General features: G+C 38.6%; 5 non-coding genes across 5 annotated transcripts; 1 reads left to right on the top strand and 4 right to left on the bottom strand.

The window, feature by feature from the left end:
• Positions 1-243: 243 nt before the first annotated feature.
• On the bottom strand, positions 244-405 carry LOC121993344. The gene has a single exon (XR_006115205.1). It is a non-coding gene; the product is annotated as a U1 spliceosomal RNA (small nuclear RNA).
• Positions 406-1,503: 1,098 nt separating this feature from the next.
• On the bottom strand, positions 1,504-1,664 carry LOC121993405. The gene has a single exon (XR_006115255.1). It is a non-coding gene; the product is annotated as a U1 spliceosomal RNA (small nuclear RNA).
• A 1,109-nt stretch (positions 1,665-2,773) lies between these two features.
• LOC121993320 lies at positions 2,774-2,935 on the bottom strand. The gene has a single exon (XR_006115181.1). It is a non-coding gene; the product is annotated as a U1 spliceosomal RNA (small nuclear RNA).
• A 1,563-nt stretch (positions 2,936-4,498) lies between these two features.
• TRNAF-GAA lies at positions 4,499-4,571 on the top strand. The gene has a single exon. It is a non-coding gene; the product is annotated as a tRNA-Phe (tRNA).
• A 16,772-nt stretch (positions 4,572-21,343) lies between these two features.
• LOC121993417 lies at positions 21,344-21,505 on the bottom strand. The gene has a single exon (XR_006115265.1). It is a non-coding gene; the product is annotated as a U1 spliceosomal RNA (small nuclear RNA).
• Between the last annotated feature and the right edge of the window lie 6,010 nt (positions 21,506-27,515).

Genomic DNA, 27,515 nt, shown 5'->3' with positions numbered 1-27,515 from the left:
TTCCATCTGCATCCTCCACAGATTGAATTCATGTCTCTCGTACATCTCATATGGAGGTGGTTAATGGATGCTCCGTCATTCTAGATTATTTGGTTTTCTTAGATTATATTAATTTTTTAAAAATATAAGAATGTGTGTAAAATGATTAAATAAAACCAATCATGTGATATATAAAAAATAATTATTATTATTATTAATAAAATTAAGATTAAAATAAATAAAATAATTTATTTTATGAATTAGGAAGGGGTCGCGCGAACGCGTACCCCCACTACAACAAAGTATGACGTCCACTCTCCCAAGTTGGGGAGATGGTAGACCAATACCCCTCCAAAGTGCAATGGAGGTTATTGGGCTAGGTCATAGGTCATCTTGATCACCCATAAACCCCGTCCAGGTAAGTATGGAGCAAAGGCTCATGTCCATATGCTTTAATAGCAGTTTTCACATTTTGCTTCTTGTTATTTTAACAATACGAGACTAATTATAATCTAAAACTTCATTATGTTAGGATTAGAGAAGCAACTTACTTGTTTCAAAAAGATTTCCAATGCAAATATGAAAGTTAAAATATTTCTACTTTGTTAAGATTAAGAATAAGTCGTAAAATAAAAAAACATAAATAATAAACATAAAATATTTTATCATTTGATTTCACTAACTAATTGGATCAATGATTCTTAAATAATCGATTGAATAAATGAATATCTTATCCTAACTTTTAAAGTGTGTTTGGTTCAAGTTATCATATATAATCTTAATTAGTTAAGTGATTATGTAATCACATAATCAAAATTATGGGGAATAAAATATAACCTAATTTATTTGGTTCAACCTAAATAATGTAATAAAAATTTATTTATTTGAAAATTTTAATATATAGTTTAGTTTAATATTTTATTATATTACCCTCCATTATAAAATCAACAGTAACTTTAGGTGTTTTGTTTTTTAAACTTAATTTTTTTAACATTTATTTTTTAACTATACATTTTTTTAAATTTTTTTAAGTATATTTTTTACTTACCTAATAAAAAATATAACTTTATTTTTAAAATAAAATATCACATATTTTTAATTTCATTTCATTTTTATAATTTGAAATAAATTACTTATGCAATTGGTTAATCAGCATTGATGTTATCACCCAAATATTCACGGTTCGAAACTATAATGTATTTATATCTCAATTTACTCTAGCGGTCGGTGGAAAATTTCTATGAGACTGTACCGTTTACTTCGAGAGATAGATAATAAAGCTAAATAGGATTATCATTTTTTTAATTGACTAATTTGAAATGTTTATACTATTAATTTCTGACAATAAATTTAGTTTCATTTATTTGGTTTTCATAGATTATATTAATTTTTTAAAAATATAAGAATGTGTATAAAATGATTAAATAAAACAAATCATGTGATATATAAAAAATAATAATAATAATTATTATTATTAATAAAATCAGGATTAAAATAAATAAAATAATTTATTTTAAGAATTAGGAAGGGGCCGCGCGAACGCGTACCCCACTACAACAAATTATGACATCCACTCTCCCAACTTGGGGAGATGGTAGACCAATACCCCTTCAAAGTGCAATGGAGGTCATTGGGCTAGGTCATAGGCCATCTTGATCACCCATAGACCCCGTCCAGGTAAGTATGGAGCAAAGGCTCATGTCCATATGCTTTAATAGCAGTTTTCACATTTTGCTTCTTGTTATTTTAACAATATGGGACTAATTATAATCTAAAACTTCATTATGTTAGGATTAGAGAAGCAACTTACTTGTTTCAGAAAGATTTCCAATGCAAATATGAAAGTTAAAATATTTCTACTTTGTTAAGATTAAGAATAAGTCGTAAAATAAAAAAAACATAAATAATAAACATAAAATATTTTATCATTTATCAAAATCCTAATATTAATCTTAGAAAAATCATTATACCTAAGGGGGTCTATCTTCCTCACCATATCACTAACTAATTGGATCAATGATTCTTAAATAATCGATTGAATAAATGAATATCTTATCATAACTTTTAAAGTGTGGTTAGTTCAAGTTATCATATATAATCTTAATTGATTAAGTGATCATTATGTAATCACAAAATCAAAATTATGGGGAATAAAATATAACCTAATTTATTTGGTTCAACCTAAATAATGTAATAAAAATTTATTTATTTGAAAATTTTAATATATAATTTAGTTTAATATTTTATTATATTACCCTCCATTATAAAATCAACAATAACTTTAGGTGTTTTGTTTTTTAAACTTAATTTTTTTTAATATTTGTTTTTTAACTATACATTTTTTAAAATTTTTTTAAGTATATTTTTTACTTACCTAATAAAAAATACAACTTTATTTTTAAAATAAAATATCACATATTTTAAATTTTATTTAATTTTTAGAATTTGAAATAAATTACTTATGCAATTGGTTAATCAGCATTGATGTTATCGCCCAGATATTCACGGTTCGAACACTGACTATAATGTACTGATTAGATTACTTCGAGAGATAGTTAATAAAGCTAAATAGGATTATCATTTGACTAATTTGAAATGTTTATACTATTAATTTCTGACAATAAATTTAGTTTCATTTATTTGGTTTTCTTAGATTATATTAATTTTTTAAAAATATAAGAATGTGTGTAAAATGATTAAATAAAACCAATCACGTGATATATAAAAAATAATAATTATTATTATTAATAAAATTAGGATTAAAATAAATAAAATAATTTATTTTAAGAATTAGGAAGGGGCCGCGCGAACGCGTACCCCCACTACAACAAATTATGACGTCCACTCTCCCAAGTTGGGGAGATGGTAGACCAATACCCCTCCAAAGTGCAATGGAGGTCATTGGGCTAGGTCATAGGCCATCTTGATCACCCATAGACCCCGTCCAGGTAAGTATGGAGCAAAGGCTCATGTCCATATGATTTAATAGCAGTTTTCACATTTTGCTTCTTGTTATTTTAACAATATGGGACTACTTATAATCTAAAACTTCATTATGTTAGGATTAGAGAAGCAACTTACTTGTTTCAAAAAGATTTCCAATGCAAATATGAAAGTTAAACTATTTTCACTTTGTTAAGATTAAGAATAAGTCGTAAAATAAAAAAACATAAATAATAAACATAAAATATTTTATCATTTATCAAAATCCTAATGTTAATCTTAGAAAAATCATTATACCTAAGGGGGTCGATCTTCCTCACCGTATCACTAACTAATTGGATCAATGATTCTTAAATAATCGATTGAATAAATGAATATCTTATCATAACTTTTAAAGTGTGTTTGGTTCAAGTTATCATATATAATCTTAATTGGTTAAGTGATCATTATGTAATCACATAATCAAAATTATGGGGAATAAAATATAACCTAATTTATTTGGTTCAACCTAAATAATGTAATAAAAATTTATTTATTTGAAAATTTTAATATATAATTTAGTTTAATATTTTATTGTATTACACTCCATTATAAAATCAACAGTAACTTTAGGTGTTTTGTTTTTTAAACTTAATTTTTTTTTAACATTTGTTTTTTAACTATACTTTTTTTAAAAAAATTTTAAGTATATTTTTTACTTACCTAATAAAAAATACAACTTTATTTTTTAAATAAAATATCACATATTTTTAATTTTATTTCATTTTTATAATTTGAAATAAATTACTTATGCAATTGGTTAATCAGCATTGATGTTATCACCCAAATATTCACGGTTCGAATCCTAACTATAATGTATTTGTATCTAAATTTACTCTGGTGGTCGGTGGAAAATTTCTATGAGACTGTACCGATTACTTCGAAAGATAGTTAATAAAGCTAAATAGGATTATCATTTTTTTAATTGACTAATATGAAATGTTTATACTATTAATTTCTGACAATAAATTTAGTTTCATTTATTTGGTTTTCTTAGATTATATTAATTTTTTAAAAATATAAGAATGTGTGTAAAATGATTAAATAAAACCAATCATGTGATATATAAAAATAATAATTATTATTATTAATAAAATTAGGATTAAAATAAATAAAATAATTTATTTTATGAATTAGGAAGGGGCCGCACGAACACGATAGAAAAATTTATCCATGAAGACCTATATAATTATTGGGTTTCTACTAATGAGCAAAAAAAGTACAACTTGAGTAATGAATTAATAAGTAGAATAAAAATTATAGAAAAAGAAAAAGTATCTCTTACTCTAGATATACTAGAAAAAAGGACTAGATTATGCAATGATGAGAATAAACAAGAATACTTGCCAAAACCAATTTTGATAGATACAATACCTCTACAAATAAACATATATGGGCAAATAATCTCTATTATTGAATCATTCACACACAGTCCATATCATTATCCTTACACTTACTAGTTAAATTTTTTACTACTTTTTAGTCCCTTTAATTGGCATAGTCACAAACACTACACCAGGATGATGTATGGGAAATGGTCGGGATAGCTCAGTTGGTAGAGCAGAGGACTGAAAATCCTCGTGTCACCAGTTCAAATATGGTTCCTGACATGTAAATAATGTATCGGATAGACATTCATACAAATTCATCGTAATCAAGATGGATCGGGATACATTTTCATTAATAGTATAGAGCATACAGTTACTAATTTAGATGTATAGATATATATACTTCCTCTTGGAGGGATTAGTAAAAAATATATGTATGGTTGTGGTAAAGAACAAAGTGAGATTATAGTGTCGTCTCCTTTTTCTTTCTTGTTTCATCATACTGTATTTTCTTTCATTTCTTAATTTCATATTTTTTTTACATTTATTCCATTTCTTCACTCTTGCTTATGTTACTTTGACTTTCCGAGGTCCATCTAAATAAGTTATGTGCGCGGTACAAAGTTCATGGTGCGAAACTCTTTTGATTCATTCTATTATTTCTGCACATATGAAATGGATATAACCGTTTCCTAATTTTTGAATATAAATGAAGTTTTTTTAGGTTATTCATAATATGAATTAAAGTCCGGTTACTTTCTTTCATCTAGAACGGGGTGTAAAAATCTTCCTTCGCTTGAATGAAATATGGAATCGTGTCATAGTCGTATAACTAAACATTAGTTTCTTATTCTTATCATTTAATGAGCATCTTGTATTTCATAGAAATTGGGGATAATATAGTCCTTACGCAGGGGCCAACCTATCCAACTTTCATGGGGATTCGAACCCTCGGTAAACAAAAGTCTACATAGCAGTTCCATGTTGGGTTTTTCAGGCCGCGAAAACCGTTTTTTCACGTCGCGGAAACCCCGAAACCCCCGCCACATAGATCCATGCGAAGAAAAATGTAAACAAAATACGAGTACGAGTTTACAAAATCTAGATCTACACTAGATAAGAGCGTTACCCTCGATGCGATGCCCTTCGCTATCCCGCTAGTCCAACGGTTTGCCGGATCTCGAGATTGTCAAAGTAGACAACCCTCTAGAAGTATCCACACGAACACAAGAAGGAGATTACCAAACTAAAGTGTGCTAGCACCTTAGTAGGGTTCAGCAAGATGAGGAGAGGAAGAGCAAGAAGAGAGAGCACTAGGAGGAAGAAGATGTGAATGACACTTGAATGAAAAATGAATTTTTTCATCAACACACAAAAGTGGCCGGCCACCATAAGATGTGTAACCCCCCTTCACATTAATCACAATTAATGTGGAGGCCATTAAAGTGAAGAATTGTAACCTCCATGAAGTGGCATCTCACTTAAGTAACCATGATGATGTGGAGCATCATCATTGATCCACATCTTGCCAACTCACTTATGATGTGGCATAAAGTCAAGTCAAACTTGACTTTTCCTCTTCCTCTCAAGTCAAGTCAAACTTGACTTAATCTTTCTCATGGTTGATCTAAACCAACCATTTAATTCAAGCCAATTTAATATAATGAATCTAATTCATTTAATTAAATTGATTCAATGAGTCATAATCTAAATTAGACTCATTGAACACATGAATCAACTTGAGTCCAACTCAATTAGCCTAATTAGGATTACTCTTAATCCAATTTGATTCATCAAATGAATCTAATCCTCTTGGTTCATCATATGAACCTAATCTCCATCTAATTGTCCTTAGTGTGTGACCCTATAGGTTCTTGTAACGTTGGCAATGCCCCTAAACCCATTTAGGAGCATAAGTAATGAGCGGTATCTAGCAATACATCATTACTACCCAAGTTACAAGAATGTTGAGATCCAACATCACCTTGTGACTACTAATTGTGACTCCTCACAATATATGACAAGTGTCCTTCTATCCTAGACATCTATATTGATCAATGTGAGGCATAAACCGTGTCATCCTCTGACCAATCTAAATCTTGATCAACAAGTAGACTCACTAAATCAAATGAGCTCAATATCTCATATTGACTCATTTGGGCATAGCCATGCACTTCGTGGTCTCACTCTATCAAGAATATCGATGTCGCTCCCGTCATATAGGAGGGATAGATCCCATCTACATCACTCACATCCCTCTGCATAATTCGTTACATACCCAGTAATCGCCTTTATAGTCCACCCAGTTACGGGTGACATTTGACAAAACCAAAGTACATAACTCCTTATGTAGGGATCCATGGTGACTTCAGGTCCAAGGACTAGTAGTCATACTAATAGCCACATGAGAAAGTATATGACACTCATATAACGATCTATGATACTTTCTCATGGCGGGTCATTCAGTATACATTCTCCAATGCATACCCATGTGTCAACTTGATATCTCTATATCCATGACTTGTGAGATCAAGTCATCGAGTTGACCTACATGCTAGTCTTATTGCATTAACATTGTCCCTGAATGTTAATACTCGACTAGAAATGATTAAGAGTAGTGTTCTCTATATCATCTCACTATCGGTTCAACTAACCGATTGATATAGGTGAGAACCTTCTACTCAAGGATGCTATTATACTTAGTTTATTTGGCATCAATACAAGTAAGTATAATAACCAAAATAAAATGCCTTTATTTATATAAGAATATGATACAACAAGTCCATAATACAATCATCAAATGATTGACTCTAGGGCTCTAACTAACAATCTCCCACTAGCACTAGTGTCAATCAGTGTAGGCTCTAAGCCCCAATGACCTAGTGTAACCATCATGCTTCCTCTGTACCAAAATCTTGGTCAAGGGATCTACGATGTTAGCCTCTGTAGGTACTCTGCATATCTTCACATCTCCTCTCTCGATAATCTCTCGAATGAGATGGAAGCGCCGTAGTATGTGTTTGGTCCGCTGGTGTGAGCAAGGTTCCTTCGCCTGTGCTATAGTTCCATTGTTGTCACAATAGAGCTCAATAGGGTCAGCGATACTAGGAACCACACCAAGTTCAGTGATGAACTTGCGAATCCAAACTGTCTCCTTTGCTGCCTCTGATGCAGCAATGTACTCGGCCTCTGTCGTAGAATCAGCTACTGTGTGCTGCTTCGAACTATTCCAGCTCACAGCACCACCATTTATGCAAAATACGAACCCTGACTGCGATCGATAATCATCCTGATCGGTTTGGAAGCTTGCATCACTGTAACCCTTTACAACTAGCTCATCATTGCCTCCATATATCAAGAAATATTCTTTAGTCTTTCTTAAGTACTTAAGAATATTCTTGACCGCTTTCCAGTGACTTTCACCTGGATCTGACTGGTATCTGCTCGTCATGCTCAAAGCATACGAGACATCAGGTCGAGTACATAGCATGGCGTACATGATAGATCCTATGGCTGAGGCATAAGGGATATGATCCATGTGGTCTCTCTCCTCTCTAGAAGAGGGACCCTGAGTCTTCGAAAGACTTACGCCATGTGACATCAGCAGAAATCCCTTCTTGGAGTTCTGCATGGCAAACCAAATGAGTACCTTGTCAATATATGTACTCTGACTTAGGCCAAGCAATCTCTTAGATCTATCTCTATAGATTTGTATCCCTAGAATGTGGGATGCCTCACCTAAGTCCTTCATTGAGAAGCAACTCCCTAGCCAGGTCTTGACAGACTGAAGCAAAGGGATGCCCTTCCCATTATGTCATCCACATACAATATGAGGAAGACAACTATATCCCCTACAATCTTCTTGTAGACACAAGGCTCATCTTCGTTCTTGATGAAACCAAACTATTTGATTGCATCATCGAATCGAAGATTCCAGCTCCGAGAAGCTTGCTTTAGTCCATAAATGGACCTATGCAGCTTGCATACTCTACTAGTATGCTGTGGGTCTTCAAAACCCTCAGGTTGTGTCATGTACACATCCTCGAGCAGGTTTCCATTCAGAAATGTGATTTTGACATCCATCTGCCATATCTCATAGTCATGGTATGCTGCAATAGCAAGCATGATCCGAATAGACTTAAACATTGCTACTGGAGAAAAGGTTTCATCATAGTCAATACCATGAATCTGCTTGAAACCTTTAGCTACCAAGCGACCCTTATAGATAAGTCCATCCATGTCAGTCTTTCTCTTAAAGACCCACTTACACCCAATGGATTTTACCCCTTCAGGTGGATCAACCAAAGTCCATACTTGGTTGGTGTACATGGATTCCATCTCGAATCTCATGGCCTCTAGCCATTTCTTGGAATCTGGTCTCATCACAGCTTCCTGATAGGTGGTAGGCTCATCCTCTATGAGTACAACGTCATCATGGTCAGACAAGATAAATGAGTATCTCTCAGGCTGACGACGTACCCTATCAGACCTGTGAAGAGGTATGTCTACTTGAGCTGGTTGTTGTTCCTCAACTCTTTGTGGAACAACATCATCCACAACACTTTGTGGTTCCAGTTCAACTTCCATCGAGGCTTCAGTGCTATGGTCCGCATCTTGAACTTCTTCAAGATCGAACGTACTCCCATTAGTCTTTCAAGAAACAAAGTCTCTTTCTAGAAAGACCCCAGTTTTTGCCACAACTACCTTGTGCTGACTGGGAATGTAGAAGTAATATCCCTTAGTTTCCTTGGGATATCCAATAAAATAGCACTTGTCGGATTTGGGTCCTAACTTGTCTGAGACTTGACGTCGAACGTAAGCCTCACAACCCCAAATCCTCATGAAAGACACCTGGGCATCTCTCCCAGTCCATATCCTATATGGTATCTTTATCACGGCCTTGGATGGAACTCGGTTGAGTATAAAAGCTGCCGTGTCTAGAGCATAGCCCCAAAGGAATGTCGGAAGATCTGTGTGACTCATCATAGATCGTACCATATCTAATAGGGTACGATTCCTCCTTTCGGATACACCATTCCATTGTGATGTTCCAGGAGGAGTGAGTTGGGATAGAATCCCACACTTAGCTAGATAGTCACGAAACTCATGGCTAAGGTATTCTCCACCTCGATCTGATCGAAGTATCTTAATACTCTTGCCAAGCTGGTTCTGTACTTCATTCTTGAATTCTTTGAACTTTTCAAAGGATTCAGACTTATGTGTCATCAAGTACACATAACCATATCTACTGAAGTCATCAGTAAATGTGATGAAGTACCTATAACCGCCTCTAGCAGCGACATTGAAAGGGCCACATACATCACTATGTATAAGACCTAACAAGTCAGTCGCTCTCTCGCTGTGCCCACTAAAGGGAGTCTTGGTCATCTTGCCTAGTAGGCATTGTTGGAGGATCGGTGGCCGGCTTGAAGGGGGGTTGGATAGCTAGGCCACCCCCAAATCGATTTCTTCTCTACAATACGTTAGTTTGCGCAAGCGGAAATATAGAAACTAAAAACAAAGAAACACAAACGAGAATACAAACGCTAACACGCTCGATGTAACGTGGTTCGGAGATTGCTTGCTCCTACTCCACGACGTGTCCTTGAGGTGGACGAGCCCTTGATCCTTTGGTGGATCAGTCCCCGGCAATCTCCGGCTAAAGCTTCTCCTTCTCGGTGGAGTAAACCTCTCACAAAGTTCTCTTCCTCTTTACAAGATGAAACTTAGGGTTAGAAGGAAGAGAGTTGACTTGGAAGCTTTGGGCAAGATTCAGAAGGTTTACAATGAGTATCAGTAACCCCTTCAATGCCCCAAAGCTCCCCTTAAATAAGAGGAAAGAGTTGATCACTAATCAACTCAAACCCTGACACCAGTCGACTGGTCCATGCACCAGTCGACTGGTGCTAGCCGTTAGGCAACACCAACGGCTCTCTTTAGAGCCCGTTTTCTGCCAACGGTCATGTACCAGTCGACAAGCACAGAATGCTTCTGTGCATTCTGTGAAGCTGGATCAGTCGACCGGTCTCATGACCAGTCGACTGGTCCCAGTACATTCACTCCTCTCATCCTTTCCAGAGTCGCCTTTGAAGTCCTCTTCCTCGGCCTTCGTCCCTCAGATGCACCTGAGCCCGCGGCTCCTTTCCGTGCCATCCTTCACGCTGCCTTGAAGTCCACTTCCTTCGGCTCCACTCCATTGCTCCTCGTCCGCGTGGTCCCTCGGATGTCTTCCACACCATCCTTCACCGACTCAACGATCCGAGCCCTTGGATGAGCTTCCCGAACTTGGTCACACCAAGTCCTGCATGACTCAAACACATATCAAATACATATGAAAGCCTAACTTAAACTCTTTGACACACACATCAAAACCTAGGTCGATTGCACCAACAATTTCTCCCTTTTTGATGTGTGGCAATATGTTTAAGTTAGGCACCAATAACAACTTTGAAAAGTACAAGCAATATGTAAATATGAAGCATAAAACCCAAGCTCCCCCTTAACACATGCTCTTAATCTTAATTTTCAAAGATTTGCACCCAAGTAGATTTCTAACTTAAACCTACCCATTTCTCCCCCTTTGACACCATCAAAAATATTGTACCAGACACGTACACATACTATGGTAGCAGTTCCAACCAAATTTGAACCAAAAATTTGATTTTAAGACCAACAGAATGCTGAAAGGCTGGTACCAGTCGACTGGTATGTACACCAGTCGACTGACACAAACTGAACATCAATTTCAGCCTACGGCAGCTAACTTCAGAAATCCATAAAAAATTCCAGAAAATTCAAAAAATCATGAAATTTTGAACACATATTTCTTATAATATTCTTTAACTAAGAAAAATATGTTTTCATGAAAGGTCATCATATTTTCAAAATTTTGACCAAGTTTCAAAAATATCAAAAACATGCAAGTTTGTATCAATTTCAAGCTCAGTTTTGCAATCATATGTTTTAATATTGCTATACCATAGTAACTAAAATATAGAATTGTTTTCAAAACATTTAAAATATCCAACTATGATCTATGGGCAAGATGTCCATTAATTAAACATTTGCTTTCCCCATAGTTGGCCTATGATCACTAAACATTGATACACTTCATAACTCATCAAAATGCCATAAGCATAAGTGAATTATTTGTATCATCCTAATATCTCACATTCATGGTTAGAAAATAATACAAATCATTGTGAGATAAAGGTAACCTCTACTTAGCCCTCTTGATCATAAATCTCTATCAAGGCTAAGCCCTCCCCCTTAAGGTCTCAAGTCAACCATATAGGAAAAATTTGAATTATTGACTTCCATGGTTGACTTGCCATAAAATCCTCTAACCCTTGAGGATTGATTTTGGCACCCAATAGAAATTCTTTCTAATTGGGTTGACCAAGTACTCTTTGGGGATCCATTTCCTATCTATGGTTTTTGTCTTGGATTGCCCCCTAGCAAGTAGACAATGATAGGTATTTTCATTATTTTGTTCATTGTATCCTATCCCATTTTTCTTAAAACTTGCCCTTTGGCTCCCAATGATCATATTTAAGGTTTTAGAGCCAATTTCAAATTTCCTAAGGGCATTGGTAAGGTATTCTATCTTTTCCCTTAATTCCCTATTTTCTTCTTCTAAACATGATACATTTGAACTTGAGGAAGAAAGAGCATGCTTATTGTTGTCCTTAGAGCACATGGATTCTAATTTTTCTTCAAGCATACTAATATCATGTTTCAAAGACTTGTTTTTCCTTTTTACCTTGAACAAGTCATCATTTGTGCTTGAAATAATTTTAATTAAAATATGAGGAGGAAGATTATGTACCTCACTTACCGAGAAGTCCGAATCCGATGATTGACCTCCCCCTTCACTTGAGCTCCCCTCTTCATCTTCACTTGAGCTCCTTCCTTCTTCTTGTTCGGATGAGGTGGAGGCTACATCATCAATCCCCATGAGAGCAAAATTGACTATGTGATGCTCTTCTTCCTCCGATGATGATGAAGGATCATCCCATGTTGCTTTTAGGTTTTGAGCCTTCTTCCCCTTTTCTTTTGTCTTCTCCTTCTTCTTCTTTCCTTCCTTCTTTTTCAAGAGAGGACAATCATCTCTTATGTGTCCTTCTCCTTGGCAATTGTAGCAAATTACCCTCCTTGTTCTACTTTTACTTCTTGAGCTTTTCCTAGCATGAGATTTGTTAGTAGAAAAAGATTTAAATGCTTTTCTCATCTTCCTTACCATATACGCCTCTTGGTCACTATCCATTGAGGCACTTGACTCCTCGGAATCGGAAGATGATGGAGATAGAGCTTTCTTCTTCCCCTTTCCCTTGTTTGCCACAAGTGCTACTCCTCTTGATCTATGAGCTTCTCCATCCAATCCCTCAACTCTTGTTTCATGAAGCTCCATTGTTGAGAAGAGTTCATCTAGAGAGGATTTCTCTAGGTCCTTTGATATGTAATATGTATCTACAATGGAACTCCAAGTTGTGGATCTTGGAAAAGCATTTAGGGCTTTCGTAATCACGTCTCGATTTGAAAGTGTCTCACCTACACTTGTTAGTCCATTAATAATCTCCTTAATTCTACAATGTAAAATTGATACCTTTTCTCCTTTCTCAAGCTTGATATTGTTGAGTTGAGTTCGAAGGAGATCTCTTCTTGCCAATTTCGCTTCCGATGTCCCTTCATGAAGCTCCACTAGCTTTTCCCATAACTCCTTAGCGCTTGAGTAGGTTCCAACCCTCGTTAGTTCTTGTTGGGGAAGGACATTTTGTAGATGATGTATGGCTTTAGAATTCGCTACATGTTCTTCTCTTTGCTTCTTGGTCCATCTTGTTATGTCGATTGTCTCATTTCGTTCATCCTTTGGCTCTTCAAAACCATTTCTCATGATTAGCAATATGTCAAAATCGGTATTGAAAAATACCTCCATTCTCTTCTTCCACCAAGAGAAGTCGCCTTCGAATTTGGGTGGATGAATGTTTGAGCCGGCCATTTGATGAAATGCTTCTTCTTGGCGATTAGTCCGTTGAAGGGCGTCCTCGCTCTGATACCAATTGTTGGAGGTTCGGTGGCCGGCTTGAAGGGGGGTTGGATAGCTAGGCCACCCCCAAATCGATTTCTTCTCTACAATACGTTAGTTTGCGCAAGCGGAAATATAGAAACTAAAAACAAAGAAACACAAACGAGAATACAAACGCTAACACGCTCGATGTAACGTGGTTCGGAGATTGCTTGCTCCTACTCCACGACGTGTCCTTGAGGTGGACGAGCCCTTGATCCTTTGGTGGATCAGTCCCCGGCAATCTCCGGCTAAAGCTTCTCCTTCTCGGTGGAGTAAACCTCTCACAAAGTTCTCTTCCTCTTTACAAGATGAAACTTAGGGTTAGAAGGAAGAGAGTTGACTTGGAAGCTTTGGGCAAGATTCAGAAGGTTTACAATGAGTATCAGTAACCCCTTTAATGCCCCAAAGCTCCCCTTAAATAAGAGGAAAGAGTTGATCACCAATCAACTCAAACCCTGACACCAGTCGACTGGTCCATGCACCAGTCGACTGGTGCTAGCCGTTAGGCAACACCAACGGCTCTCTTTAGAGCCCGTTTTCTGCCAACGGTCATGTACCAGTCGACTGGTCTTAGGACCAGTCGACTGGTCCCCTTAGTCGACAAGCACAGAATGCTTCTGTGCATTATGTGAAGCTGGATCAGTCGACTGGTCTCATGACCAGTCGACTGGTCCCAGTACATTCACTCCTCTCATCCTTTCCAGAGTCGCCTTTGAAGTCCTCTTCCTCGGCCTTCGTCCCTCAGATGCACCTGAGCCCGCGGCTCCTTTCCGTGCCATCCTTCACGCTGCCTTGAAGTCCACTTCCTTCGGCTCGACTCCATTGCTCCTCGTCCGCGTGGTCCCTCGGATGTCTTCCACACCATCCTTCACCGACTCAACGATCCGAGCCCTTGGATGAGCTTCCCGAACTTGGTCACACCAAGTCCTGCATGACTCAAACACATATCAAATACATATGAAAGCCTAACTTAAACTCTTTGACACACACATCAAAACCTAGGTCGATTGCACCAACAGGCATGACTCGCACATCTCATAAGATTCAAAATCAAATGTGTCCAGCAAACCATCCTTATGGAGTTGGGATAAGCGCTTGTCATTTATATTACCTAAGCGACAGTGCAGAGATAGGTTTGGTTCATGTCATTTAACTTGAACCTTTTGGTATTTATGTTATAGATATGGCTTTCAAGGTCTAGAATGTAGAGTCCGTTCATCAGAGGTGCACTACAATAGAACATATCTTTTAAATAAACAGAACAACATTTGTCCTTAAATATAAAAGAGAAACCTTTCTTGTCCAAACAAGAAACTGAAATTATGTTCTTAGTTAATGCAGGCACATAACAACAATCATCCAACTCTAATACAAGCCCAGAGGGCAGAGATAGAAAATAAGTCCCTACAGCAACAGCAGCAACCCATGCTCCATTGCCTACGCGTAGGTCCACCTCGCCCTTCGCCAATGTTCTGCTATTTCTCAGCGCCTGCACATTAGTACAAATGTGAGAAGCACATCTGGTATTTAATACCCATGATGAAGAAATAGATAGATTGACTTCTATAACATATATACCTGAAGTGGAAGTCTCACTTCGCTTCTTCTTAAGATCTTCCAGGTACACCTTGCAGTTCCTCTTCCAGTGCCCGGTCTGACCGCAGTGGAAGCAGGTAGCATCCTTGGCGACCCCTCCTTTAGGTTTCAGTGCCTTGCCTTTGCCCTTGGCTTGGGACTTTCCCTTGCCTTTGGGCTTGCCCTTGTGTTTCTGAACCTTCTTAAGGTTCAGCTCAGCAGTTCTTAACATGCTAAGCAGCTCAGGCAGTGGCTTGTCAATTTCGTTCATATTGTAGTTTAGAACGAACTGACTATAGCTATCCGGCAAGGATTGCAAGATCAGGTCAGTGGCCAGCTCTTGGCCAAGCGGGAATCCCAACCTCTGTAGGTTTTCTATGTACCCAATCATTTTGAGTACATATGGGCCTATGGGAGCCCCATCTGACATCTTGCACTGAAATAATGCCCTTAAGATCTCAAATCTCTCATGTCGCGTTTGTCCTTGATACAGTTGACGAAGATGTTCAACCATATCGTAAGAGTCCATCAAATTGTGTTGCTTCTGAAGCTCAGAGTTCATGGTTACGAGCATTAGACAGGACACATCTAATGCGCCATCTTGATGCTTCTTGTAAGCATCTTTGTCTGCTTGTGGGGCATTGGCAGGAGGAGCCTCCGGAATGGGCTGCTCCAGAATGTACAGTTTACGTTCCTAGGTGAGAACTATTCTCAAGTTCCTGTACCAGTCCAGGAAATTTGTGTTAGGACCTTCGGATGCGGCTAGAGAGGGGGGTGTGAATAGCCGACCCCAAATTCGCGTTTCTTTCTACAAATCAAGTTAGCGCAGCGGAAAAATAACAACATAAACGTAAATGGAGAAATCAAACCTCAAGCACAGCGATGTAACGAGGTTCGGAGATGATACTCCTACTCCTCGGCGTGTCCGTAAGGTGGACGAAGCCTATCAATCCGTCGGTGGATGAGATCCCAGAGAACCGGCTAACAACAACTCCTTCTAGGTGGAGAAACCTCGCCACAAACTCTTTTGCAACAGCAATAAAGGAGTACAAGAAATAAAGCAAGAAACAATGGATAATATGAATGTAAATACACTCTACCAAGTTTGCTTGCCTTCTTCTCGTCGACTGGAGTCCATTGATGAAGCAGCAACTTCACGGATGATGCCAACAGCAGTTGATCCACCAGTCGAGGGAAGCTCACACGAAGCTTCAGCAAAGAGGAGCTCAGCAAAGCTCAAATCGCAGTTAGGAGGAAGAAGTGTTACTGTAGAGGCGCTCAGCATCTGATTTATATCTGCACCTGCGAAGAAGAAGACAAAGAACAACACAGAAATCTAGCCGTTGAGTCACAACGGGTAAGCCTGGACCGATCAGGCTCCATCCTGATCGGTCCAGGAGGTCCCTGATCGGTCTGTGGACCGATCAGGCCCTAGTCTGATCGGTCCCCAGACCGATCCCCAACTATCTGTGAGTGTCGGTACCGAAGCCTGATCGGTCTGTGGACCGATCAGGCTATAGGTGGATCGGTCCACAGACCGATCCCCCTACCTTCTCTGCCTCCTGATCGTTTCCTGATCGGTCTGCTTACAGTGAGCCACTGTTTGGTTACTGATCGGTCACCAGACCGATCAGAAAACCCATAGTATCACTAGATCGGTCACCAGACCGATCCAGGTTTAGAGCTCCCAGCCCTAAACCCTAAACCCTACCTGGTCCTGAGAACGAGCTACCGAGCCCTCTCTGACCTAGTCCGGAGAATGAGCTGCCGAGCCCTCTCCGACTTCATCCGGTCCAGAGAACGAGCTACCGAGCCCTCTCTGACTTAGTCCGGAGAACGAGCTACTGAGCCCTCTCCGACTTCATCTGGTCCAGAGAACGAGCTCCCGAGCCCTCTCTGACCTAGTCCGGAGAACGAGCTACCGAGCCCTCTCCGACTTCCACGTCCGGTCCAGAGAACGAGCTCCCGAGCCCTCTCTGACCTAGTCCGGAGAACGAGCTACCAAGCCCTCTCCGACTTCCCATGCCAAGTCTCCATACTTGGACTTTTCCCGTGCCAAGCTCCCTGCTTGGACTTTTCCGTGCCAAGTCTCCATACTTGGACTTTTCCGTGCCAAGTCTCCATACTTGGACTTTTCCCGTGCCAAGCTCCCTGCTTGGACTTTTCCGTGCCAAGTCTCCATACTTGGACTTTTCTCGTGCCAAGCTCCCTGCTTGGACTTTTCACCAGATGTCTGGTCAACCTTGACCTATCTGGATTTCCCTTGCCTGGCTTCACTCATCAGAACTTTCCAACTGCCTAGCTTCACTCACCAGGACTTTCCCTTGCCTGGCTTCACTCACTAGGACTTTCACCTGGCTTCACTCACCAGGATTTCCCAAATCAGGTCGACTCACCTTGGGTCAACTAGGTCAACCTTGACCAAAGATTGCACCCACAATCTCCCAAGTTTGTATTCTGTCAAACATCAGAATACAACTTTTCTACTCTCGTCAAACATCAGAATAGAACTTTTCTATTCTCGTCAAACATCAAAATACAACTCGAGTCAGGTCAACCAGGTCAACCTTGACCTAAGGTTGCACCAACAATTTGCTCCGTTGAGCTTGTCCTTCTCAAGGACAGAACGCAGGGAGAAAGTATTTGTATTCGACGTCATGGTTATATACAACAGAAAAATACAGAAAATAAATATCATATTCTTTTAAATCATTTAATTATGCCTTTAACTAAATGATGCTCCCACTGAATTCTATAATTCATGTGGGACAAGATCCACATCATACTAACCCTTGAGTTAGCTTTGGCTAATACGCCCAAGATTTAGTATGATCGGTAGGTAACGATTTACCAATTACATCTCTATGCAACTCTTGTTTATAGGATCATTATCCGCAGTTATATTAAAACTTGAGTTAGCTTTGGCTAATACGCCCAAGAATTAATATAAATGTGATTTATGTCCTATCTTTCCAACCATTGGAAGAATGTCTATAGTTGTACTCGATCCAACTGAGTTAACTAGGAATACTCAATCTGATTGAGTTTGTATTCGCTCATGCGTTGATAAGCGGGACCAAGATTGTCCCTCCGTACCCTACCAAGATAATATGTGTTGCTCTGCTTTGGCAGATTCAACAACACATGTGATCGAGGTAGTGATAGGTATCACGGCACGGTAGGCATTAGAGTTGACGCAATTTAGATCTAATCTAATCGTCGATGTGTATCAAATACGTGATAGATCTAATCTAATCGGAAGGGTGCATCTTGTACACGATTTAGATCTAATCTAATCGTTAGGCACTAATTAATTACTAATCATGCATCACATTCACACAAGCAATTAATTAAATTTATTTGTGATTAGTGATGGCCCTACTACGATCTTCTCAAGCCAATGAGAAGATCGGATGGTCAAACTAAGGTCAACAACTTCTCAAGCTCCTCCCTTTGACCACCTGTGTTGCTCGCGCCCTCCTCGTAACTCCGTCTTGAGTGGACCTTCCACGGCTCCAATTTTGTACATTACAATTTTGAAACTCGAGTTACATTTGAGTCTAAACTAATTTACAACAAGAATAAATGGAGAAAGGCACGACGCGCAGGTCGCGTATCAAATATACAGAACACACAATCAAATGACGGCGCACAGGCCATAATATGAATTACAACACAAATATGTCAATCCAATTGGGTCTTTTGGGGTCATGACTATCACAAATTATACATAATTCTAAATTATGTAATTTTCATAATTTTCTGTAATTTTAATACCAATTTTTTATAATTTTTACGAGTAAAATTTTTCGGCGGTCCCGATTAGCGGTTTTCGGGTGCAATCGCGGAACGAATCCCCTTGCGGGGCCAGGGGCAGCACCCCTACCCGCGATCTAACCATCGCGAGGGTTCCTTAGCGATCCCACAGTGCCTTAGCCCACTGTCCCAAAAATTTTGGGGTGAAACCTTGCCGTTTCGGGAAAAACTTCTCGGTAGTTGAAGCCTACAAGTGTCGAAACACTTGTGCTTCGCTTCTACAAGAAAAATACCCATAAAAATCATAAAAATCAGAAATTTACAGAAAAATACAGTACTGAATTTTTGTCATAAAATAAAAACTAAACTCGTACAAGCTTCGCACGTGGCTCTGATACCACTGTTGGGTTTTTCGGGCTGCGAAAACCGCTTTTCCACGTCGCGGAAACCCCGAAACCCCCGCCACATAGATCCATGAGAAGAAAAATGTAAACAAAATACGAGTACGAGTTTACAAACTCTAGATCTACACTAGATAAGAGCGTTACCCTCGATGCGATGCCCTTCGCTATCCCGCTAGTCCAATGGTTTGTCGGATCTCGAGATTGTCAAAGTAGACAACCCTCTAGAAGTATCCACACGAACACAAGAAGGAGATCACCAAACTAAAGTGTGCTAGCACCTTAGTAGGGTTCGGCAAGATGAGGAGAGGAAGAGCAAGAAGAGAGAGCACTAGGAAGAGGAAGATGTGAATGACACTTGAATGAAAAATGAATTTTTTCATCAACACACAAAAGTGGCCGGCCACCATAAGATGTGTAACCCCCCTTCACATTAATCACAATTAATGTGGAGGCCATTAAAGTGAAGAATTGTAACCTCCATGAAGTGGCATCTCACTTAAGTAACCATGATGATGTGGAAAATCATCATTGGTCCACATCTTGCCAACTCACTTATGATGTGGCATAAAGTCAAGTCAAACTTGACTTTTCCTCTTCCTCTCAAGTCAAGTCAAACTTGACTTAATCTTTCTCATGGTTGATCTAAACCAACCATTTAATTCAAGCCAATTTAATATAATGAATCTAATTCATTTAATTAAATTGATTCAATGAGTCATAATCTAAATTAGACTCATTGAACACATGAATCAACTCGAGTCCAACTCAATTAACCTAATTAGGATTACTCTTAATCAAATTTGATTCATCAAATGAATCTAATCCTCTTGGTTCATCATATGAACCTAATCTCCATCTAATTGTCCTTAGTGTGTGACCCTATAGGTTCTTGTAACGTTGGCAATGCCCCTAAACCCATTTAGGAGCATAAGTAATGAGCGGTATCTAGCAATACATCATTACTACCCAAGTTACAAGAATGTTGAGATCCAACATCACCTTGTGACTACTAATTGTGACTCCTCACAATATATGACAAGTGTCCTTCTATCCTAGACATCTATATTGATCAATGTGAGGCATAGATTGTGTCATCCTCTGACCAATCTAAATCTTGATCACCAAGTAGACTCACTAAATCAAATGAGCTTAATATCTCATATTGACTCATTTGGGCATGGCCATGCACTTCGTGGTCTCACTCTATCAAGAATATCGATGTCTCTCCCGTCATATAGGAGGGATAGATCCCATCTACATCACTCACATCCCTCTGCATAATTCGTTACATACCCAGTAATCGCCTTTATAGTCCACCCAGTTACGGGTGACGTTTGACGAAACCAAAGTATATAACTCCTTATGTAGGGATCCATGGTGACTTCAGGTCCAAGGACTAGTAGTCATACTAATAGCCACATGAGAAAGTATATGACACTCATATAATGACCCATGATACTTTCTCATGGCGGGTCATTCAGTATACATTCTCCAATGCATATCCATGTGTCAACTTGATATCTCTATATCCATGACTTGTGAGATCAAGTCATCGAGTTGACCTACATGTTAGTCTTATTACATTAACATTGTCCCTGAATGTTAATACTCAACTAGGAATGATTAAGAGTAGTGTTCCCTATATCATCTCCCTATCGGTTCAACTAACCGATTGATATAGGTGAGAACCTTCTACTCAAGGATGCTATTATACTTAGTTTATTTGGTACCAATACAAGTAAGTATAATAACCAAAATAAAATGCCTTTATTTATATAAGAATATGATACAACAAGTCCATAATACAATCATCAAATGATTGGCTCTAAGGCTCTAACTAACATTCCAATGCTACGCCTTGAACCACTCGACCATCTCTCCTACATAATCTTATTATTGACCAGAAACTGAGTGAATAGTGAATAGCGAGTCATTCATATTATTGTAGTACAAGTGCGACTAATGAGTAGTTCCATAGGAAAAATTCCTTTCAAATCAAATAAAAATTTCTATTTCTCAACAAAAATTTAGCTCATTAGCTATCCCATAGATCTAATACAAATTATTGAATCGTCCCATGTATTTTTATATTTAAATTGTATGACATGACATATGCATGTTATGCAAACAAAAAACAAAACGAAATAATTTTTCTATAAAAAAAATGGATTAGACTAAGGTAAGTATCTGTTTTGTTTTTTGTTTCTTCTTTGGATCATAACCAAATAAAAACTTCTTGAATTATCAGAATCCGCAGTACAATCATTGATTATACCCCCACTACAACAAATTATGACGTCCACTCTCCCAACTTGGGGAGATGGTAGACCAATACCCCTCCAAAGTGCAATGGAGGTCATTGGGCTAGGTCATAGGCCATTTTGATCACCCATAGACCCCGTCCAGGTAAGTATGGAGCAAAGGCTCATGTCCATATGCTTTGATAGCAGTTTTCACATTTTGCTTCTTGTTATTTTAACAATATGGGACTAATTATAATCTAAAACTTCATTATGTTAGGATTAGAGAAGCAACTTACTTGTTTCAAAAAGCTTTCCAATGCAAATATGAAAGTTAAAATATTTCTACTTTGATAATGTAACACCCCAAATTTCATTATTTGGAGTTCTAAAAGTGCTTATAAATATTTAGAAATGCTTTAGGAATATTCTAGAGATTTTTAGGAATTTTTAGAATGTTGTTATGTAATTTTCGGAGTTCGTTTGGTATTTTTACCAAAAGAAAGAAGTTGCAAAAAAAAAAAATAATAAAGAGGTTCGGCCGAGGTTTGAACCCGCGACCTCCGACCCGATCCAAGACTTAAGCGAAGCGCGATAGCCAAGCGCTCAAGCGGGCGTTTTCGTGATCAAAGTGATGGCGAAATAAATTTAAGTAGTAATTGAAACCGGGAATACCCATTGGTATAAAAAGGAATCGGGTTATTTCCTCACGACCAAAACCCTCTCTTCCTCTCCTCTCTCGCGTGCGACGGCGCTGCTCGAGTGAAAACGAAGCCGAAGCTAGGGCTTCGTCTCCGGCGGTCGGCCAAGGGGTAATTCCGTGAGCTTTTCACAGATTCGAGACCCTCTCATCGAGGAGAACCCGTAGGCACGAAGAAGAGGCCGAGATTTCAAGCCCTCTGAAACCCTAGAAGCTTCTCTTCTCGGCTGTAAGTCCAAGAACACATAGGCAAGTGCTCTCGCCTGCAGTAGGAGTAGTTTTCGGATTCTTGTTTCCTTCTTTAGTTTGAGTTTTTCAACGGACAATTAATAGAAGTCTAATTCCAGCAAGTTCAGATCTTCTTTTGCTATTTATGGGGCACGAACAACCCCTTACCCTTAGCACGTTAGTTGAATTTTCTTGCTTCTTAATTGTGCATGTTAGTATTTCAGTTTTTTTAGTTTCGTTACTGATTTAGGGAGCATGAACGGCCTGTGTTTTAAGTATATCGTGTTGGTTTGCTCTGTTACTGCAATGAATAAGAACAGCTTTATTTGAACCATGCCGTTTAGACCTTTTCTGCTTTCCAATCAGCACGGACAACCTTACCTAAGCTCCAGTATGCAGTCTTAGATGTTCTTTTAGCATCCCAGTTGCTTTTTTTTTTCTTTGCCACGGTGTTGAGCATGAACAGCTATGGGTAGCATTTCAGTCTATTTTGTTTTCCTTGCCATGGTACTGAGCATAAAGAACGGTTATGTTTTTTTTACGTTTCAGTAGCAATTTCTTTACTAGCTACATTGTGTATGAACTGCTATATACTTTATTAGCATGCAGTGGGTTTTGCCTTGGTTTTGGGTACATGTATCATGAACAGATAGCCTTAGTTTTTTCAGTTTTTAAAGCATGAAACTTAGCATTCTGCAGATTTAGTTTCGTGTTGAGTTATTGAGCATGAACAGATCGTATATTTGAGTAGTTATAAGTAAGAAAAGACCAAGGATTTAATTTATATAATCCCAAATTCCAAAATTTGGGATCAAACGTACACCAAGTGTTTGAAGAAATTCCGAGGCACTTTATTTTAGGAGTATTTAAAGATAATATGTATTTTATTTGAAAAGGCTAGTACCCGACTTTCGAGGTTGTCGTTAAATAAATCCAGGTAACTAATTCCGAGGTCTTGGCCCTGGTAAGACCAAGGTCTTTACCCTCGTAGGGCTGGTGGCTCGCTACCTCAGTTTCTATTAGGGAGCGTGCAATGGTACTAAGCCTGGGCCCAAGAGATTATTATTTTGAAGTATAAGAGTATAAGTTTTGGGAACAAATGAAATAAGTTTCACATAGGTTTAAAAACTAGCAAGTTTAGCTCTTTTATTCTAGCATGCTGTATAGACTTTCTTACTGCTATTTGCAAGCATGAGCAGCCTTACATGTTTAGAATTTCAGTCTGTTTTGATTTCTTTGATTTCGGTTCCTTTGCTATTAGATGAGCATGAGCAGCTTCTCCTTTAAAGCATTCAGTTTCTAGATTCCTTTTTGTACACATGCATATCCGGGTTTTGTGAGTTAGATAGCGCTTACTAAGCATCCGCTTATAGTTGTATTTCCTCTTACTGCAAATAAAGGGAAAGGAAAGCTACAGTCAAGGAAGGTGACAAGGAGGTGTGGGATGAATGTGTGATGTCTGGACTATGGAAGCCTTGGGACCTTACTAAAGAATTTATTAAGATTAATTTTTATTTAAGTTGATAAGAAAATTTTGGGATTGGATTTTCTATTTCGTGCTGCTAGGGGATTCATTGATGGGCTAACTATTTTCCTTATTGTTAGCTAAGGTTGCCTGGAAATTTTAATATGATACAGTCATTACACTTAAATTGAATGCATTAGTTGATGTAAGTTACATGTTCTGATCTTATTTCAAAAAAAAAAATGTTAAGTGTTACTATCTTTAGAGTAAGCAACATCAGTTAAGTAGAATGAGTAGTTAAGTAGCGTCCACCCTTAGAGAGTAGTAGTAAGGAGGTTGGTTGCTACAGCTGGTATCAGAGCAGTCCTCATTCTCCAACATCACACACATATCAACATCAGCCTTGCCGTCTTCAAGTAAGAAAGTACTTAATTTTTTTATTTATTATGTCTTTCCTTATTAATTGCAGTATAGAGAAATCCTTAGAAGTATTTGCTTATATGTGTTTAAGTAAGATAAAAGTTCTTGTTTTTATTTTCTTTCTATATATATATATATATATATATATATATATATATATATATATATATATATATGTTTAAAGAGTATAGGGACGATTTCAAGTTTTCTCTCTCTACATGACTAGATGGCAAGAAGAGGGCGTCCCCGTACCGCTCGTACTAAGGACCGAGCTCAGGAGAACGAAGAGCCCAGAACAACTGAGCCTAATCTCTCTAAAGTTGTTGCTCAACTCCAGAGACAAGTAGCAGAGCAGCAACAAGTAATCGCCAATCTGATGGCAAATCAGCAGCCAGTTCCTCCCCCTCCCCCAACTATCAATGTGGAGACCCCAGTGGTGGCTGAGGTTCCACCAGTTGTCCTGGAAGGCGCCACAGCACCTAAACGACAAGAAGCATACCTGATACAGTGGCTGAAGTTGAAGCCAGAAAGTTTCTCAGGCACGACTGAGCCCTGGGATGCCCAAGCTTGGTTCAAGACACTGGAGAGCACAATGGAGCTTCTTGGCTGGCCATAAGTCGAGAAAGTCAAGTGTGCCTCCTTCTGCCTATCTGGAGATGCTCGTATGTGGTGGGAGAGAGTTAAGAGCAAGAGAGCAGCCAACCAGATGAGCTGGGGTGACTTTGAGACAGAGTTTTACGAAAAATTCTTCCGCCAACGGATCACCAATAAACATTCTGAGTTTATAGAATTCAGACAAGGTGACCTGCCAGTAGAAGAAGCAGTCAAAAGATTCAACAGGCTAGCTCGGCTCTGCCCAGAGTTAGTGAGTGCAGAGAAGGAACGAGTCAGACTGATGCTCCGAATGCTGAGACCAGAAATAGCACTTAATGTGAGTAGTGGAACTCACCGGCCACAGACTGGTGAAGAGCTGGTCAGCAGGGCATTAGTCGCTGAGCACTATCTGAACAACATCAAGGCACAACAAATGCAACTCAAGCCAGTCAAGATAGAGGACAAGACAGCAGGGAGTCAGAAACCCCAGGCAAGTAAGTAGAACTGGAAGGGCAAGGATAACAAAAGGAAACGATGGAATACAGGAGGCAACCAAAAGGGAGGTCCAGTAGACAAGCAGGCCAAGTTCCCTCCCTGCCCTAAATGTGGGAGACTACATCCAGGAGCCTGTCTTTTGGGTATGACTGGATGTTATTCGTGTGGTCAAGAAGGACACATGGCTAAGGCATGTCCTAACAAGCTCAAAGCACCTCAGCAATAGGCAGCGCCATACGGGAGCAAGCCTCAGTTACACTACATGCCTGTAACTCTGGACGAACCTCAGCTCAGTCAAGGAAAGTTGGAAGCCCCACCAATTCTAGCCAGTGCCAGAGTATTCTCCCTCACTAAAGAGGAAGCTGCTAGTGCCTCCACGGTCGTAACATGTCAAGTAGTTATTTTTCAGCATTTAGCTACTGTACTATTTGATACTGGGGCGACCCATTATTTTATATCAGTGCCCTTTGCCAAGGAATTTCAGGTGCCTACAGAGAGCATGAACTCCAAGTTCTTGACAACCCTACCTTCTGGGGAAGTCATGGAGTCCAACCAGTGGCTTCGGGCTGTACCAGTCAGAATTTCAGACCGAGAGCTATATGTTAATTTAGTAGTCCTTGCGATGTAGGATTTCGACGTTATTCTGGGTATGGATTTCCTGAGCAAGTATAGTGCCTCGGTGGACTGCCACAGGAGGAAAGTGATTTTCAGTCTAGAAGGTGAACCATCCTTTAAGTTCACGGGAGTCCCAAAGAGAAAGACCCAGAAATTCCTCTCTTCTCTAACAGCTCACCAGATGTTAGCTAAAGGGTGTGCTGGTTTTCTTGCGTACATTGTGAATATAGAAGAACAAAAAGGACCCAAGCAGGAAGACGTTCGGGTAGTCTGTGAGTATCCAGAGGTATTTCCAGAAGAGCTACCTGGACTACCTCCTAACAGAGAAGTGGAGTTCGAAATTGAGTTGGTTCCTGGCACTGGTCCAATTTCAAAAGCCCCGTACCGGATGTCTCCAGCAGAGCTGAAAGAACTACAAGAACAACTCCAAGAGCTGCTTGACAAAGGTTTCATCTGTCCTAGTCATTCACCATGGGGAGCTCCTGTTGGTTGCTACTCGAAAAACCTAGAGGTTCCACTGTACAAAAATTTTGTACAAAGGCCTGAACCTTTTCTTAGCTACCATGTGTTCTTTTAAATTAAATTTTGGATCGCCTGCGGAAATTAACACGTTTGATCCAAAACTTAATCTATTTGTTCTTTTAGGTTTTGACTTGGATCTCCTGCGGAACTTAACACGTTCAACCCAAATCACCTTAAGTTATTAAATCCATTAAATATTAATTTCCATAATTGGTTCCCAGTACTGACGTGGCGAGGCACATGGCCTTCTTGGATATGGGAGCAACCACCACCGACTAGACAAAACCTTTTATAGAAATCTAATATTTAATTTCTTAAAATAACTTTAGGTTAACCGAAAAGAACAATCAAATCACAAGGAAAAATAAAACAAAAAAAACACAACTTCGAAAAACATATTCGAAATACTAGAACGTAAGCCTCTTGTATTTGGTATTATTTCCATAAATAACTAGTATGATGCGGAAAAGGAAAAACTACTAGTTATACCTTCTAGAAAGACCTCTTGATCTTCTACCGTATTCCTCTTCTAACCTCGAACGTTGTGTGGGCAACGATCTTCCGAGATGAGAAACCACCAACCACCTTCTTCTCCTCCTAGCTAGGTTCGGCCACAACAAGAAAGCTTCACCAAGGAAGAAGATCAAAACACCAACCAAGCTCCAAGAGATGCTAGCTTTCTCTCCTTCTTCTTCTTCTTCTCCAAGTAGTATCCGGCCTCCACAAAAACTCCAAGCAATAGGGATGTTTCGGCCACCACAAGAGGAAGAGAGGGAGAGGATGATGATGGCCGGCCATAACAAGGAACAAAAGAGGGAGAGAAATAATAGAGATTGTTGTCTCTCATGAAGGCACCCCCATCCCTTCTTTTATATTCCTTGGCCTAGGCAAATTAGGAAATTTAATTACAATAAAATTTTCTTAATTTCCTTGACATGATTTAATTGAGAAAAATAAAATAAAATTTCCAATTAAAACAATATTGGCCGGCCACATCAAAAGAAATAAATTAGACAAGTTTTAATCAACAAATTAAAACTTCCTAATTTGTTTCCGGAAATTTTAAAAATAAAATTTCTCTTCAAAAATCTCTTCATGGTTGATAAAAAGAAATTTCTATAATTTTAATTTAACAATATGTGAAT

Source organism: Zingiber officinale, chromosome 6B (assembly GCF_018446385.1).
Source record: "Zingiber officinale cultivar Zhangliang chromosome 6B, Zo_v1.1, whole genome shotgun sequence".
NCBI lineage: Eukaryota > Viridiplantae > Streptophyta > Magnoliopsida > Zingiberales > Zingiberaceae > Zingiber > Zingiber officinale.
This window is presented reverse-complemented; position numbering and strand designations above follow the sequence as displayed.